Below are 15845 nucleotides of genomic sequence, written 5' to 3'. Positions count from 1 at the left end.
AGGGAATCAGTTCCATTCATCATTGTTTGAACTGAGCATATGTGATGGGGAGAAACAGAACACTCACATAGAATGAATTGATAGCAGACAGCCTAGGGGGAGGGGTAGTGCTGGGGGAAGGGGTGGTGTTGGGGTGCTGTACATATGAGCTGTAAAAACTCCATCCAGCACCTCAAAGCCTGCTTCTCTTGCTTCCCTGTGGGCAGCCCTGAATTATTGTAGCTAACAGACTGTAACACAATGCTCCTGTCTCTTTATGATCTGCATGGGGCTGGGAGGGGGGCTGGCTCTGTGCTCCTTGCCTCTCCATTTGCTGTGATGGACAGAAGTATATTGTACCCTAGTCTCCCTGTGCAGAGACAGCTGTGTAGCAATGCAGGAAGACAGCTGGGGAGAAGGGCCTGGAAACAGGAATTGCCTCCCCCACACCAAATCCTGTATCTTTCAGAGGCAATCATAGAAAGCAAGGTGGAACAGAAGCCATAAAGCTCCACAAACAGTGATGACTCCGGCACCACAAATATTTTGGGATTCCTGCGCTGGCAAGCTTAAAGCTCCTGCCAACTGCGGTCCTGTGTATTTAAGCATGTTCACTGGCTTCTCTTCCTGCTCCTGTGCCTCCTTGTAACATGCCCATGAAATAAAGATTAGCTGAATAATCGGGAGTATTTGTAATAGGCCTGGGAGAGGCACCTAGCAGAGACTGTTCTTTGAGACTTCCTAACCTTATTTTGAGCACAGAACTCCTGCAACGCAGATGCTTAAACTTAAACATCTACCACATCTGCAACTTCTCTTGGTCAAGAGTGTTGGAGAGCAATCTTTCATTAGCAGCCTGGAGATGGGGAGATGACGTTCAGAGCAGCTCTGATAGGGACCAGCAGTTTGGGGATGTCATGGCCTAGAGTGATAGTCCTATGATATCACTGTCTACTCTTCCTTTAGACTTTGGCCAAAAGGTCAGCGACTCTTCACCCCTGCTTGGATCCAGGCTGTAAGGATCCCCTGTCCCTATGCCCTGCCATGAGAAGGGTGCAGCTGAGACTTCTTCACCAGGTTGTAGTACCTGGGTAGAGGAAACCATTTAAGACTTTGTCACTTCAGGACTTGCAGCTCTGTAGCAGTCTCCCCTGTACATCGGTCAAAAGTCAAGTCCTTTTAATTGCTTTTCAGCCCCCATCCTAATGCAGTTTTCTGAGGACAGAAAGGGACCAGAGAGGGCAATCAGTCTTCATAGTCCCTCTTCATCAGCAGGTTTCTGGATAGGATTAACTGTGAGAAAGAGGAGACGGGTTCTTTAGGTAATACTAGCTAGTGACAGCAGAGGCAAGTAGTGAGATGGCTGGGGCATAGCACTAAGGGAGATGATGACAGGTAGAAGACAGACAGGAAAACAACCTCCTGGGGTATGGGACAGATTCCACTCTGCTTCCTTGGTTCCCTGCCCTCTTTCAATTTTCCACCCCTAGCACCCCCAGCCGAGATCACAGGTAATTACTTCTAAGGATGCTCTGTGAGGAGAGGAGAAGTTAATGAATTCTTCTATCTTCCTGCCTGGAGGTCAGGGGATAGAGGGCTGCTAGCGACTCTAGGAGCTTTCTGGGGTGATTGCACAGAAAGTTGTGCATTTCAATTAGGAACAGCTGAATTCCTCCAGTCAGGGCTGAGCTCTTCTGGGGATACTGGTGCTCGCTGGAAGGCCCCAACATTCAGAGCTGGCCCAGAGGGAAGAGTGAAGTTTCAAGATCTGGGAAAAGGCTCGGTATGACTGGCCTACTGTTGTATGGAATTGCACAGCGCTGAACCTGACTCCAGCTCTGTTGAAAGCGGTCAGCCCAGTCCTGCCCGTGGTCCAGCCTAGATAGTCAACTATACAGACCTGGTCCACAGCAAGGATGGATGTGTCTCAAAATGTCTAATTCTCCACAGACAGGCCTTCAGAGACATCTAGTAGCCTCACTTCCCAAACCCATGCACCTCTGTCTGTTGTGCATATACGGGTGGCTAGGGAGCTAGCTATGTTGTCTATGGTGTTGGTTCGCTAGAGAACTGAACATTCTTGCCGTCAACAGCTATGTATGAGCTCTCCTTTCCAGACTGTGGTGACTGTCCTGGTATCCCAAGTTTACCCGCAGCTTCCTCTCCCTCTTATCTCTCTGTCTGAGCTGTTTGCAGAGGTAGGTCCTCCTAGGGCAAGGGTCATATTAAACAGGTGGATATTTTTGAGGTCCCTAGAATAACAGTTTCATGTGACGCTTTGACCATTTAGATCAAGATGAACATTTATGAAGACTACCTGTGAGCAAAAGAAGCTCGAATTTTCTAGGACCCTATCACTTCTTGGGGTGGGGCAAAAAAGAGTAAACAGAGGGAAATGCGCTTTAAGGAGCCTCCTGGACTCTGGACAAACTCCCACTTCAAACCATGGGGGCCGGGCCACAGCTGGGCACTATGCCATGGGGGATGGGGGCAGAAACATTTAACCACAGTGCTTCCAAACCGCTCACTGGGCTTCCCGGAACCCGCGCAAAAGATGCCTTCTCCTTCCCAATTCCCAATCCACTGAACCACTGAAACGGCCAGTGGCCACCCAGGACGACAGCGCCGGGTGAACGCCCCCATCCGACCTCCCGGCCACAGTCGCCTTAGGCTATCTCGCTAATGCTACCGAGGCCCTCTCTGGGTTCCAACCCTGGGACAACCTCGCCACCCGGGCGCTCCCCAGAACTGCAGACCGCCGGCAGGTGCGCGTTGCAAGCGCGCCATGGAGCGCCGGAACCACCGGAGCCTCCGGAGTCGATGGCCCGGAAGCCGCGGCAAGAGACCGCAGCTGCGAAAGTGGCGGATCACGCGCGGAGTCTCGCCACCACAGTCGAGCCTTGGCCCGGGCCGGGACCCCAAGGGGACCTGGGGAGGCTGCGCCTGAGAAGCCGCCGCGGGCGCGCGCTCAGGGAGAGGGCGGAGGGCTCCGCTTACCCAGCTCGGCAGTGTCTGTCTGTCCTTGCGTCTCCGCTTCTTCCGACTAGGCTGGCGGCTGCCCAGGGCAGCGCGCGCCCAGTCCCTGCCCGACCCGAGTCAGACAGACGGCCAGGTCCACATGGAACCCAAGATCATTAAAATCCACGGCCCGCGCCGGCCGCCTGCCTGTATTCCTGGGGTGGCCCTCGATTAGGACCGCGCGTCTTCACCCCGGTCGCCTGCACTCAGGGACCCGGACGCGAAGGGGCGTGGGGTCCAGCAGGGTCCCTCCGGGGAAGCGCAAAGCCGGCTGTCTTCAGGTTTTCCCGGCGCGACTTTCCGGGCTGCTCTGACATCAGCGATCCCGCGCTTCCTTCCCTTCTGCTCCCGGCCCGCTCGGCCCCATTTCCTCCGGGAACGGTTGCCAGCTCTGTCTGCGACCGGGCCCGTACGCTCCCCGCGGCTCCGCCGCTTCCGAGTCCACCAGATCGGATCGCTAGTCCTCGGCTGAAGGATCCCAGCAGCTGCGCCCGCCGCCCCCGCTCAGCTCTGCGCGGACAGTGCTGCGCGCTGCGAGGCTAGGCTCGGCTCCGGTGGCGGCGCCCTCAGCCGGCCTGCTATATTACCGCGCAGCTCATTATCATAGAGGCCGTGTTAACCCCCTCCCCGCCCACGCGCCCCGCCCGCACAGACCGAATCCCCTAGTCTGTCCACCCGAGAACCCGGCTGAGCTACTGTGCTGTGGGTGTTCGCCTCGCTCAGCGGACCCCGTAGGAAGCCAAGTGGCCAGAAAGGTGCTACCGGGGTCTGGGGACTCAGGTCCTGGCCTGGTGAGTCGGCTGACTCGGCCTCGGGAGGGGTTCAGAGTGACAAGGGCAACCCAGCCCCTCGCGTGGCATCACCTGTCACCGGGCACAGCCTACCCACCCCCCTCTTCACCTGTGAGCTAGGGGTGAGTTCAGAGGGACCTGGCTTGCTGATGAGGTTGAGAAGGGGTCTAGTATTTCGGAGGAGCAAAATTCTCCTCCCTATAAATTCCAGAAAGCCAGCGAGCTGTCAAAAGAGGTTTGAAGTTGTTGATAATTATTATTTCTACAATGCGAAGAGGAGCCTGGCTTTGCGTCTCCGGTTTCCTGCTCCATTGGGAACCCTGGATGTAGGGCAGGGCCTGAGTCGGATAGGTGCTGTAGAGACCAGAGGAGAAGGCTCGTTTGCATTATCCAGATCCGCCAGCCCACCTCGTACTGGAAACAGAAGGTGATGGCTAAGAGGTTAAGACAACTTTAATAACCTCAGAAACGAGGATTTTCAATCCTTGGGTGATTTGGCGCCCTCTCCGTCTTGATTCCTTGTCTCATAGTCTGTGTATCTGCATCGGTGACCATGACTTTCCCGTGGCTTTTCCCGTCCTGTGCAAGCTAGACCCCAGTAAGGTCTCAGGTCTTCCAGCTGAAGACTGAGCACAGAGTTTACTCAACATGTCCAAGTGTCTAACGAACGTCCCCTACTGCCCTCTCGTGGCCACACTTTTCAGTAGTATAAAAAGAAAAAGGAACGTGGAATCAGCCTCTGAAACCAACTGTTTTGTTGGCTGAAAATTCTCAGCAGGGTCTTTAAAAAGAAAGAGAAAGGAAATAAGTCTCATCAGCTATCTCAGAGACACTGGATTATGGAATGTAGAACTCATTTAGGTTTTTGGGTTTTTACGTGTGTGTGTTTTGTTTTTTTCCCCCCCTTTGGTATTCCGGATATCCTGGAACTCACTATGTAGACCACAGTGGCCTCAAACTTAGAGATCTGCTTGCCTCTGCCTCTCAAATGCTGGAATCATATGGTATGTTTCACCATACCTTGTCTGGCTCAATTAGCTATTCTTTTTTTTTTAAAGATTTATTTATTTATTATGTACACAGTGTTCAGCCTCCATGTATGCCCGCACGCCAGAAGAGGGCACCAGATCTCATTACAGATGGTTGTGAGCCACCATGTGGTTGCTGGGAATTGAACTCAGGACTTCTGGAAGAGCAGTTGGTGCTCTTAACCTCTGAGCCATCTCTCCAGCTCCTGGTTAGCTCATTTAAAAGCTCTTCAATTAATTAATTGGCTTAAATTTGTGTCCACTATCAATAACCGTAGCTGACTTTGTCCATTGGAGCCACAAAGAATCTGAATTCCACAATGCACATCTATTTTGTCCTTTTATGTAGCATTTATTTTTGTTAGTACTCCAGTACTCCTTTTTTTCCCCTTTTTTTCTGGGGCGGGTTTTTTTTTTTCTTAGTAACTTTTTGGTGCCTGTTCTGGAACTAGCTTTTGTCCAGGTTTGCCTCAAACTCACAGACATCCACCTGCTTCTGCCTCCCAAGTGCTGGGATTAAAGGCATGTGCCACCACTGCCTGGCTCTGGAATACTTCCTCCAGGCTATTCTTACATTCATTCTCCCTATATTATTGTTTAAGCCTGTATATAAGTGGGTCTTGTGTCCCTACCCAAACAATTGTGTTACCCTCTTGTTTCTAAGTACACTAGGTTTAATGCACAATTTGTTAAGGAAATTAAAAGAAGGTGCTCACAGATCCTGAACACCTTTGGCACATGTTTAATGAGAGGAGTATCAGTCTGACCAGCTGCATGTGAGACCATCCTTAGTAGGGCTGAGGTAACTAACTGATAAGGCTCTCAGCTGAATATCAGGACCCTCTAATTCTAAACTAACTACTATATAACTGTATGTTCAGGGGATGGTGGTGTCTTGTCTCTTGTCACTTCTCAGTGCCTCGATTTAGTCTCATCTTGAGATGATTACAATACAATTTAAATAATTTCAGATCTAAGTCCCCGCCCCCTGCGATCCAGAAATAAACCCTTAGATGAAGAATGAGAGAACATTAAATGAAAGTGACACCCCCATCCTGTTCTCCACTCCCCACACTTGCCCTGCCTGTCATGAAGAAAGGGAGAGGGTGGGAGAAAGAACACCTACAGAAAATCACACTGCAGGCAGGGTGACATGATGCCACCCTACTCCCACAGTGCCTCTGAGCAGCATCTGAAATTGAGCCAGTATAGGGTGTGATCACAGAAGCCTGATCTAGGTGGTGCTTGGATGTAAGACCCTTGTCTTCCCTAGGCCTCAGTTTACCATCTCTAAGATGGGCTTCCAACTTGAAATCTCCAGGGAGCTGGGACATTAAAATCAGATGGGATGGTGTTCGAAGAACTGATAGTATCCTTAGTTGTGTGACCATACTTTTCCTGGGGAGATGCAACACACACGCCTACTCACCCCATAGGGATCCCATGACAGACCAAAATATGGAACCACCAAAGTCTGACTTTGGTGAACCAATGAATTTTATTGGGGTTACTTACAGGAATATGGGAGGGGAACTATGTACTGGCACAGAAATGACTCAAAGACAGCCGCATCACCAAGGTTTACCCCAACATTGGTGACAGCTGACAGCTCACAAAACTGGGAAGCCCAGCACTGCCTGCAGGCAGCTCAACAAGTTGGAGAGGGGCCTTTCCAAGTGACCAGGCAACTGGGCTGGTTTTGCTTCTTCCAGGCAGTTGGTTTGACCTCAGAGTCTACGCTGCTCAGCTTCCCTCCATCTGAGGCCGACTCTCAGCTTTTATTACTTACTCTGGAAGGGAGGGACCTAGTGAATCTGATCACTTTCAGGGACTTCCTGTAGCTATTTTGATTTGCTTACCTTCTTGCTTAAGGAGTTTCCTGCAGGATGGAATGCTTTTTTTTTTTTTAATCTTGGAACAAACTGTTAGACAACATTAGTTAAGCACATGGTTACACTTTAAGAATTAAGATAATCAATAGAACCCATGCCTGACACTGCTCTGGTGGCCTAGAATTTGAGACAAGATAGACCATGGGTCTAGGTGGAAACCAAATACTGTTGTTCTGTTCAAGGAACACAGTAATAAAATTGCTCCTAATTTTATATCCATAGATTAATGCCTCCTTCAGCTATCATGAGAGATGCTTCCTCTTGCAGTAGTGGGAACTAACACTGAGACCTACATCTAGACAGTGTGCAGAGCGTGAGAAATCCTGGAACACAACTCTAAATGAGATGTTTTCATCAAACCCTCTCCTCAGGGCTCAGGGTGCAGAAGAGAAGGTAGAAAGGTTGCAAGAGTCAGGGGGGACTGGATGGCACCAAAGAAGCAGCGTCTTCCAGACAGAAGAGGGCCTGCATACATGTTAACTTACAGACTGTGGGAGCATGCACAGGGCCTGGACACGTGTTAACTCACAGAGATTGTGGGAGCAGGCACAGGGCCTGGACACGTGTTAACTCACAGACTGTGAGAGCATGCACAGGGCCTGGACACGTGTTAACTCACAGACTGTGAGAGCATGCACAGGGCCAGGACACGTGTTAACTCACAGACTGTGGGAGCATGCACAGGGCCTGGACACGTGTTAACTCACAGAGACTGGGAGCATGCACAGGGCTGGACATGTGTTAACTCACAGAGACTGTGGGAGCATGCACAGGGCCTGGGCACGTGTTAACTCACAGACTGTGGGAGCATGCACAGGGCCTGGACAAGTGTTAACTCACAGAGACTGTGGGAAAATGCATAGGGCTGGACACGTGTTAACTCACAGACTGTGGGAGCATGCATAGGGCCTGGACACATGTTAACTCACAGACTGTGGGAGCATGCACAGGGCTGGACACGTGTTAACTCACAGACTGTGTGAGCATGCACAGGGCCTGGACACGTGTTAACTCACAGACTGTGGGAGCATGCACAGGGCTGGACACGTGTTAACTCACAGAGACTGTGGGAGCATGCACAGGGCCTGCACCGGTTCAATCCAGATAGGGCCCTAACATGGAGAGGGAAAAGGAGATACATAAGCTCATCCCTAACCTTAAGAAGTCATCTCTAATTGACACCCACTTGCAAAGGGAAAGTTAGATTTGTCCAATGGAGTCTCACAGTATATTACCGATATGGCCCCATGTCCAGCAGTAGATGGCCAACACAAAACAAACTCATTTTTTTTGTCTTACTGGTCTTTTGCTTGTATATTTATGTTTTAATGGATTTTGTTTGTTGTATGTGCTTGTGTGTGTGTGTTTCTTGGTTCCTTTGTTTTTTTAATTCTGGACTTTGCCTTTTGTTTTCTAGTGAGAAAGAAGAAGAGAGAGAGTATGAAGTTGGGTGGGTGGGGAGTTGGGAAGGATCTAACAGGTATTGAGGAAGGGGAAATCATGATCAGAATCTACTTTGTATGAAAAAATTCAATTAAAAAAAGAATTAAGATAATTTCTTTAGGTTCCTGATTTTTACAGGTGACAGTAATGTCCACAGCCTCAAGTCTTCAAAGGGCTGAGCTTGCTTATCTTGACCATCATCCATTTGACCACTAAGTATTTATTAAAAGCAACTTTATTGTCTGACCATGGTGGCACACACCTTTTATCCCATCACTCAGAAGGCAGAAGCAGGCAGATCTCTGTGAGTTCAAAGTCAGCTTGTTCTACAGAGTGAGTTCAAGGAGAGTCAGGGTTGTTACACAGAGAAACACTTTCTCAAAAAACAAAACAAAAGCGACTTTATTGCATGTCTTTCTTCTGTAGAACTGTTTATTCTACATATATAACATTTGTAATTTTAGTTGATACAAAATAATTATACATGTTTATATGGCGCAATGTGATATTTCACTATATGTAACATGTCATGATCAGTTTTGAGTAATTAGCATATTGTCACCTCAAACAGTTATTACTTATTTTGCAACACATAATAAATTATTGCTAACTGTAGTAGCCATACCACGCTATAAACTCTGGAGCTTAGCTTTCCTAGCCAGCTGTAACTATGACTTGGCTGGTCAACTCCTCCCTCTCCTCCTCTCCTCTCTCCTCCTAGGCTCTGGCAGCCACCTTAGGACTTTCTGCTTGTATGAGGCCTTTGCAGGAGCCTTTCTGTGCCTGGCTTCATTCACTTGGCATACAGTGCTCTGAACGCATGGACTGCCGCAAGCGAGATGCTTCTGTTCTTTTTAAGTGGCTGAGTAGCATTCCGTTTTTCAGTATGTCAATAATGAACAGACTCCACACCCCATGCTCTGTTGCTCTTCTGAGGGCTTGTTTTCTTGTGTCTATCTGGCCTTCTGGTGTTTCCTTGTCATCCTGCCCAGCTGATGTCAAATCATAGACTTTGGGAGACCAGGCAGTTCCCTTACTTCTATCAAGGGGGACAGCTATGGTCCAATGCAGTTTCAGGCAAGTAAGTGGCAGGTATTTAACAAATATCCATCAGATAAAGGATGTTCTCATCTTTGGAAATTATTGCAAGCTCCAAAGGTTTCTTACCCAACCACTCCACACAGTGATCCTGAAACCTTACCCTGGCACAGTCATGCACAGCTCCATGGCTGCTCCCCTTTCCAGGCCTTTTTCCCTGTTACCACATGGCCGACACAGACAAGATGATAAGAGAAGTTAGAGAGAACAGGAAGCGGTGTTCAGGGAGGAACCAGCATTGCTGTGAAAGGCACTAGCAGGCAAGTCCATATGCTGGGGGAGAGTGGTCCCCAAATGGGCAACTAGCCATCCTCAAGGGAGTCCTCTCTGTCACACAGTAGATGCCGGTTTGGTAGCCCCTTAGATCACAGAAGGCATTTTTGGTACTGGAAGCCAGCCACACGTTGGCAGGCTTTCTACATTAAGTCTGCTTCTTTGCAAGATGGGGGTGGTGTCAATGTTTAGCATGGGATTGCTGCCTGAAGTGTGTGTATGCATATATCAAGGGGCTTGAGGTGGGGTGGGGACGGGGATTAGGAACTATGTGTGGGCCTTGGAGAGAGGGAGTGGGCTCTTGCCTGATGGTTGATGTTTAGGTACCACATCAATTGTCTTCAATCTTGCTCTGTCTGCCTGAACTGAACCAGACATGGCACTTCCCGTTTGACCTATCTCTGCCCTGAGATGGGTGTCATTTTTCTCTGGCTCAGCTTCCCAGCCAGCAGTGATATGGTACCCCTGTGGGTGGGCCTTTCATATCAGGAAGCGGTACTTTACTTTCACCCTGCAAACATTGTCAGGCAGCCATAGCAGAAATAGCAGCCTCCACACACACCACCCCCCACTGTCCCATACACACTGTTGGTAACAAAGGCATCCATCTGAGAGGCCAAGTCCCATGAATGGATGTGAGAGGCTGCTGGGCCACTCAAGTGGAAGGCCTCTGCTTGGGCAATGGGGCCCAGGGCCAGGGGCAAGACAGGAGCTGGGCACCTGCTCTGGATTCTCAGCACCATTCATACAGACTTTGTCCTGCCCCCTCCTCCCCTCCCTTTGCAAATCTCACTTTCCTGTGCACTTGAAACAGTAGCAAGCTTGTTAAAGCTCCAAATCAAACACAGTGGGCTTTCTCTTTCTTTTTTTTCCCCCTAAACCTCCCATGAGTGGAGCTCATGTCCCTGTATATTTTATCTGCTTTCTCAACCTTTCCCTCCTTTCCCCTGTTCATCTAAGTGCAACTCTGAAAGCAGAGCATTCTCTGTACACCTGGGCATCTTCAGTCAGAACCTCTCAATAGGACACGGGACTACCTGCCAGGTCAGAGGCTGCAGAATGGAGGAGGGACTGCCTCCTGTTCTTTGACAATAGAAGGTGAGGGTCAAGACTTAGGACTCTGCTGCTGTGTGTCTGGCACAGACTCTGAGAAGGATCCTGTGCTCTGTTGTTTGTTTTCTGAAAAGATTTCCTTCTCAAGAAATTCTATTTGTTCGGGCAAATATTCCCAGGATAACGCTCTTGGTGCCTGTTTCGTTTCCTCACTTATAAAGTAGAAATATTCCTTCCCTGTGTGTCTTACAAGAATTCAGAAAAAAAAACAACAAAGATGCTGACTGTGAATGGACTTCTCACACCGGGAAGTGTTGCATGACTGCATGGTGGTGTCTTGAAATCTGAAATTCTAGAGGTAAACTGCTCCCCTTCTGCTTCTATGTACTTCATTCTCTCGCTTGGTTTTCTGTGGAAAACAGCTTGGCTCACCAGAATGTCCCTTGGCATCTGCTTGCCTGCACTGTCTTCCTCCTTCCACCCCTGATGCCTTAGTTTCCTCCTTCTCTAATATTCTTCCTGGTGAGATGTAACCAAGCACCGAGATTCCCGCTAGTCACCTTCCCTTATGGAATCAAGAAGTGTGCCTGTGCTGGAACAGCCCTTCTGGCCGGTCAGTACAGGCCCTGCCCCTAGGCAAACATGTTTTGATTGCATAGGAGGCAAAGGTCTGCCCCTCGTGATTGACACTTACTGAGTTGCGCCTTTGGGGTCCTTCCTTGCTCAGCTCCCTTACCAGCTGGGATATTCTAGGGTCACCTCCTTGGGTGTCTAGGCCATGTCAGATGGCAGCTATTCTCACCAGTCAGTGAGAACTGTGTTCCAGGGCTCTCATGGGTAGACCTCCTCAGGAACCTCTGGGACTGGAGAAAGCTACACAGGACAAAGCCAATGAAGGAGATTTCTTTGAGACAGGAAACTTAGATCCCACAGGAAGTTGTTGATGAAGACTGCTTGCACGTTTCCAGGAAGCCCAGTCCTGAAATATCCATGTAGAAACTGTATTAATTAAAACACCACTTGGCCTGTTAGCTTAGGCATATTCCTGGCTAACTCATATCTTAAATTAACCCATTTCTATTAATCTGTGTGTCGCCAAGTGGTTGTGGCCTACCCGTAAGGTTCCATCCAGTGTTCAGCATCTATCTCCAGCGGCAGCTACATGGCATCTCTATCACTTTGTCTACTCTCTCCTCCTATCTGCTTAGAATTCCTGCCTTGCCCTATTCTGTGCTGCAATAGGCCCAAGAAGCTTCTTCATTAACCAATAGTATTCACAACATACAGAGGAAAATCCCACATTGCCTCCCCTTTTCTGTCTACATAAAAAGGAAGGTTTTAACTATAACATAACAAAATGTTATATATAACAAAACAGTTATCAAGCAAGAATTATAGTTATAATATTTTTTTACCTGCTTTCTTTATTATAATTAAGGAAAACTACAACTATAGCTATCTATTCTTCAACTCTATCAAAGACCACAGAAGGATATAAAATTACCTAAATAAACAGAAAGTGCATTGTAAGCAACTTACATAACTCTAGAATTGACAGAGACATCTTCCTGCCTGGACAGTCACCCAGAATTCTTCTGTATCATTGGGGCACCCGTCTTCAGCCTATAGACCCATAGTATCTGGTAGACTTTCCCATGAAGTAGGAAACTTGTAATGGCAAAGTTCATCAGATGCTTTCTTCTGTGTCCTGCAAATGTCTGGCAGGTCTTTTATGAAGCAGGAACCCCAATGGACCATCTCACCTTTAGGCAAGTTCAGCAGTCATTTTTCTGTGGATCCTGCATATCCAGTTCATCAAACAGTGCAAGCAAGAGCAGTTTCTTGCCCAAATGGCTAACAAACTCCATAAGGAGCCTTTTCAATGCCCATCTTCCTCTTGGAGTAGATTGGTGCTGCCAGGAACATGAGTCACATTGTCATGAAAAATCCTAAGTTCTTAAAACATTTTAAATGCCATATTCTGTTAGACTTTGAAAGGTTGAAGAATAACTAACAGAAATATATCTCTATATATCTTTGCATATCTAGAAAACCCAATTAACATAATTAAGTTTGATTATTATAGATGACTATTAATTTGTGTTTCTTAACTATGCATTACATTTTAAAATGAGCTGCACAAAGACAATACCTGAATCAAGAGCAGAAATATACATATAACAAAATTGACTTTAAATTTGTATCAATAGACCAAGATCCATACCAATGTAAAGTATTCATCTCTATATCATATCTCCCTTTAAATGTAAACAAACATTTATTAACAGTCATTTAGGGAATTTGGGCATAGTTCTCTCCAAAGTGCTCCTACTTTTTGTTGGGCAAAATAATTTTAGGAGTTTATGGAGATCTTTCTCCCATCAAACCACATCAGTTTAGAAGGAATTCACAGGTTCTCATCTTCTGTGGAAACAAAAGCAGTACTTCTTTTCCAAAGATTAAATTCAAGATATATATATATATATATAATATATATATATAATATATTATCATATGTTATATATATATATATATTAGATTTAGCTTAGTAGTGCATACAATGAAATGTCTCTCTGTAGTCAAAAATTTAAAGAAAACACAATAAACATATATAATCCAGACTCTCTGTGTTTATTCCATCTTTATGTGGCTTATTTTTCTTTATTCCTTTAATCTATGATTGTCTATACTCTGTTTCTTTAAAGACTTTGTTTTATTTTTAACAACTATTTACTTCTTTTTTTAAGTCTCTATACTATTTTTCTTCTCTCTCCCAAGCCTATATACATTTTTAAAAACACACTGTGTCTTATTTAGAAATCTTTTATGTCAAAACTGAGGGCAGAAATCAACAAAATAGAAACACAGAAAATAGTCCAAAGAATCAATGAAACAAAAAGTTGGTTCTTGGAGAAAAATCAACAAGATTGACAAACCCCTATCCAAACTAATTAAACGACATAGAGAGAACACGCAAATAAATAAGATCAGAAATGAAAAGGGGGACATAACCACAGACACAGAGGAAATTCAGAGAATCATTAGATCTTACTACAAAAACCTGTATGCCACAAAACTGGAAAAATACAAAAGAAATGGACATTTTTTAAAATAAGTACCATATACCAAAGCTAAACCAAGACCAGGTGAATGATCTAAATAGACCTGTTACTCGCGAAGAATTAGAAACGGTTATCAAAAATCTCCCTTCGAAAAAAAGCCCAGGACCAGATGGTTTCAATGCAGAATTCTACCAGAACTTCCAAGAACTAATACCTATACTCCTTAATGTATTTCACAATATAGAAACAGAAGAGTCATTGCCAAATTCCTTTTATGAAGCTACAGTTACCCTGATGCCAAAACCACACAAAGACCCAACCAAGAAAAAGAATTACAGGCCTATCTCACTCATGAATATCGACGCAAAATTTCCCAATAAAATACCGGCAAACCGTATCCAAGAACACATTAGAAAAATTATTCATTATGATCAAGTAGGCTTCATCCCAGAGATGCAGGGCTGGTTCAACATACGACAATCTATCAATGTAATCCACCATATAAATAAACTGAAAGAAAAAAACCACATGATCATTTCATTAGATGCTGAAAAAGCATTTGACAAAATCCAACACCCCTTTATGATAAAGGTCTTGGAGAGATTAGGGATACAAGGATCATACCTAAATATAATAAAAGCTATTTACAGCAAGCCGACAGCTAACATTAAATTAAACGGAGAGAAACTCAAAGCCATCCCACTAAAATCAGGAACACGACAAGGATGTCCACTCTCTCCATACCTCTTCAATATAGTGCTTGAAGTTCTAGCAATAGCAATAAGACAACATAAGGAGATCAAGGGGATTCGTATTGGAAAGGAAGAAGTTAAGCTTTCGTTATTTGCAGATGATATGATAGTATACATAAGCGACCCCAAAAACTCTACCAAAGAACTCCTACAGCTGATAAACACCTTTAGTAATGTGGCAGGATACAAGTTCAACTCCAAAAAAATCAGTTGCTTTCTTATACACTAAGGATAAGAAATCAGAGAGGGAAATCAGAGAAGCATCACCTTTCACGATAGCCACAAATAGCATAAAATATCTTGGGGTAACTCTGACCAAGGAAGTGAAAGATCTATTTGACAAGAAATATAAGTCTTTGAAGAAAGAAATTGAAGAGGACACCAGAAAATGGAAGGACCTCCCTTGCTCTTGGATTGGGAGGATCAACATAGTAAAAATGGCAATTCTACCAAAAGCAATCAATAGATTCAATGCAATCCCCATCAAAGTCCCATCAAAATTCTTCACAGATCTGGAGAAGACAATAATCAACTTTATATGGAAAAACAAAAAACCCAGGATAGCCAAAACAATCTTATACAATAAAGGATTGTCTGGAGGCATTACCATCCCTGACTTCAAACTCTATTACAGAGCTACAGTATTGAAAACAGCTTGGTATTGGCATAAAAACAGAGAAGTCGACCAATGGAATTGAATAGAAGACCCTGACTTTAACCCACAAACCTATGAACACCTGATTTTTGATAAAGGAGCTAAAAGTATACAATGGAAAAAAGAGAGCATCTTCAACAAATTGTGCTGGCAAAACTGGATGTCAATCTGTAGAAGAATGAAAATAGATCCATATCTATCACCATGCACAAAACCCATGTCCAAATGGATTAAAGACCTCAAAATCAGTCTGAGCACACTGAACCTGATAGAAGAGAAAGTGGGAAGTACTCTACAACACATGGGCACAGTAGACCACTTCCTATGTATAACACCAGCAGCACAGGCATTAAGGGCCTCATTGAATAAAGGGGACCTCCTAAGACTGAGAAGCTTCTGTAAAGCAAAGGACACTGTCACTAAGACAAAAAGGCAACCCACTTACTGGGAGAAGATCTTCACCAACCCCGCAACAGACAAAGGTCTGATCTCCAAAATATATAAAGAACTCAGGAAACTAGACCATAAAAGGCTAATCAACCCAATTATAAAATGGGGAACTGAGCTGAACAGAGAATTCTCTACAGAAGAAGTTCAAATGGCCAAAAGACACTTAAGGTCATGCTCAACTTCCTTAGTGATCAGGGAAATGCAAATCAAGACAACTTTAAGATACCATCTTATACCTGTCAGAATGGCTAAAATAAAAAACACCAATGATAGCCTTTGCTGGAGAGGTTGTGGAGAAACGGATACACTCACCCATTGCTGGTGGGAATGCAAACTTGTGCATCCACTCTG

The 15845-nt window shown here is 45.7% G+C and overlaps 1 protein-coding gene across 1 annotated transcript in view; it reads right to left on the bottom strand.

Moving 5' to 3' along the window:
- Plxna2 (plexin A2) overlaps nucleotides 1–3536 on the bottom strand; it is a 204781-nt gene extending 201245 nt beyond the window's left edge. The window contains exon 1 of the mRNA XM_041635218.1: nucleotides 2977–3536. The gene's annotated coding sequence lies outside the window, so the exon portion shown is untranslated. The remainder of the gene's footprint in view (nucleotides 1–2976) is intronic.
- Between the last annotated feature and the right edge of the window lie 12309 nt (nucleotides 3537–15845).

This window comes from Microtus oregoni, unplaced genomic scaffold (genome assembly GCF_018167655.1).
Source record: "Microtus oregoni isolate MIOR12 unplaced genomic scaffold, Mior012 000047F_ref0000412, whole genome shotgun sequence".
In the NCBI taxonomy this organism is placed as follows: domain Eukaryota; kingdom Metazoa; phylum Chordata; class Mammalia; order Rodentia; family Cricetidae; genus Microtus; species Microtus oregoni.
Note: the sequence above shows the minus strand (reverse complement) of the source record. Positions and strands in the feature narration are given on the sequence as shown.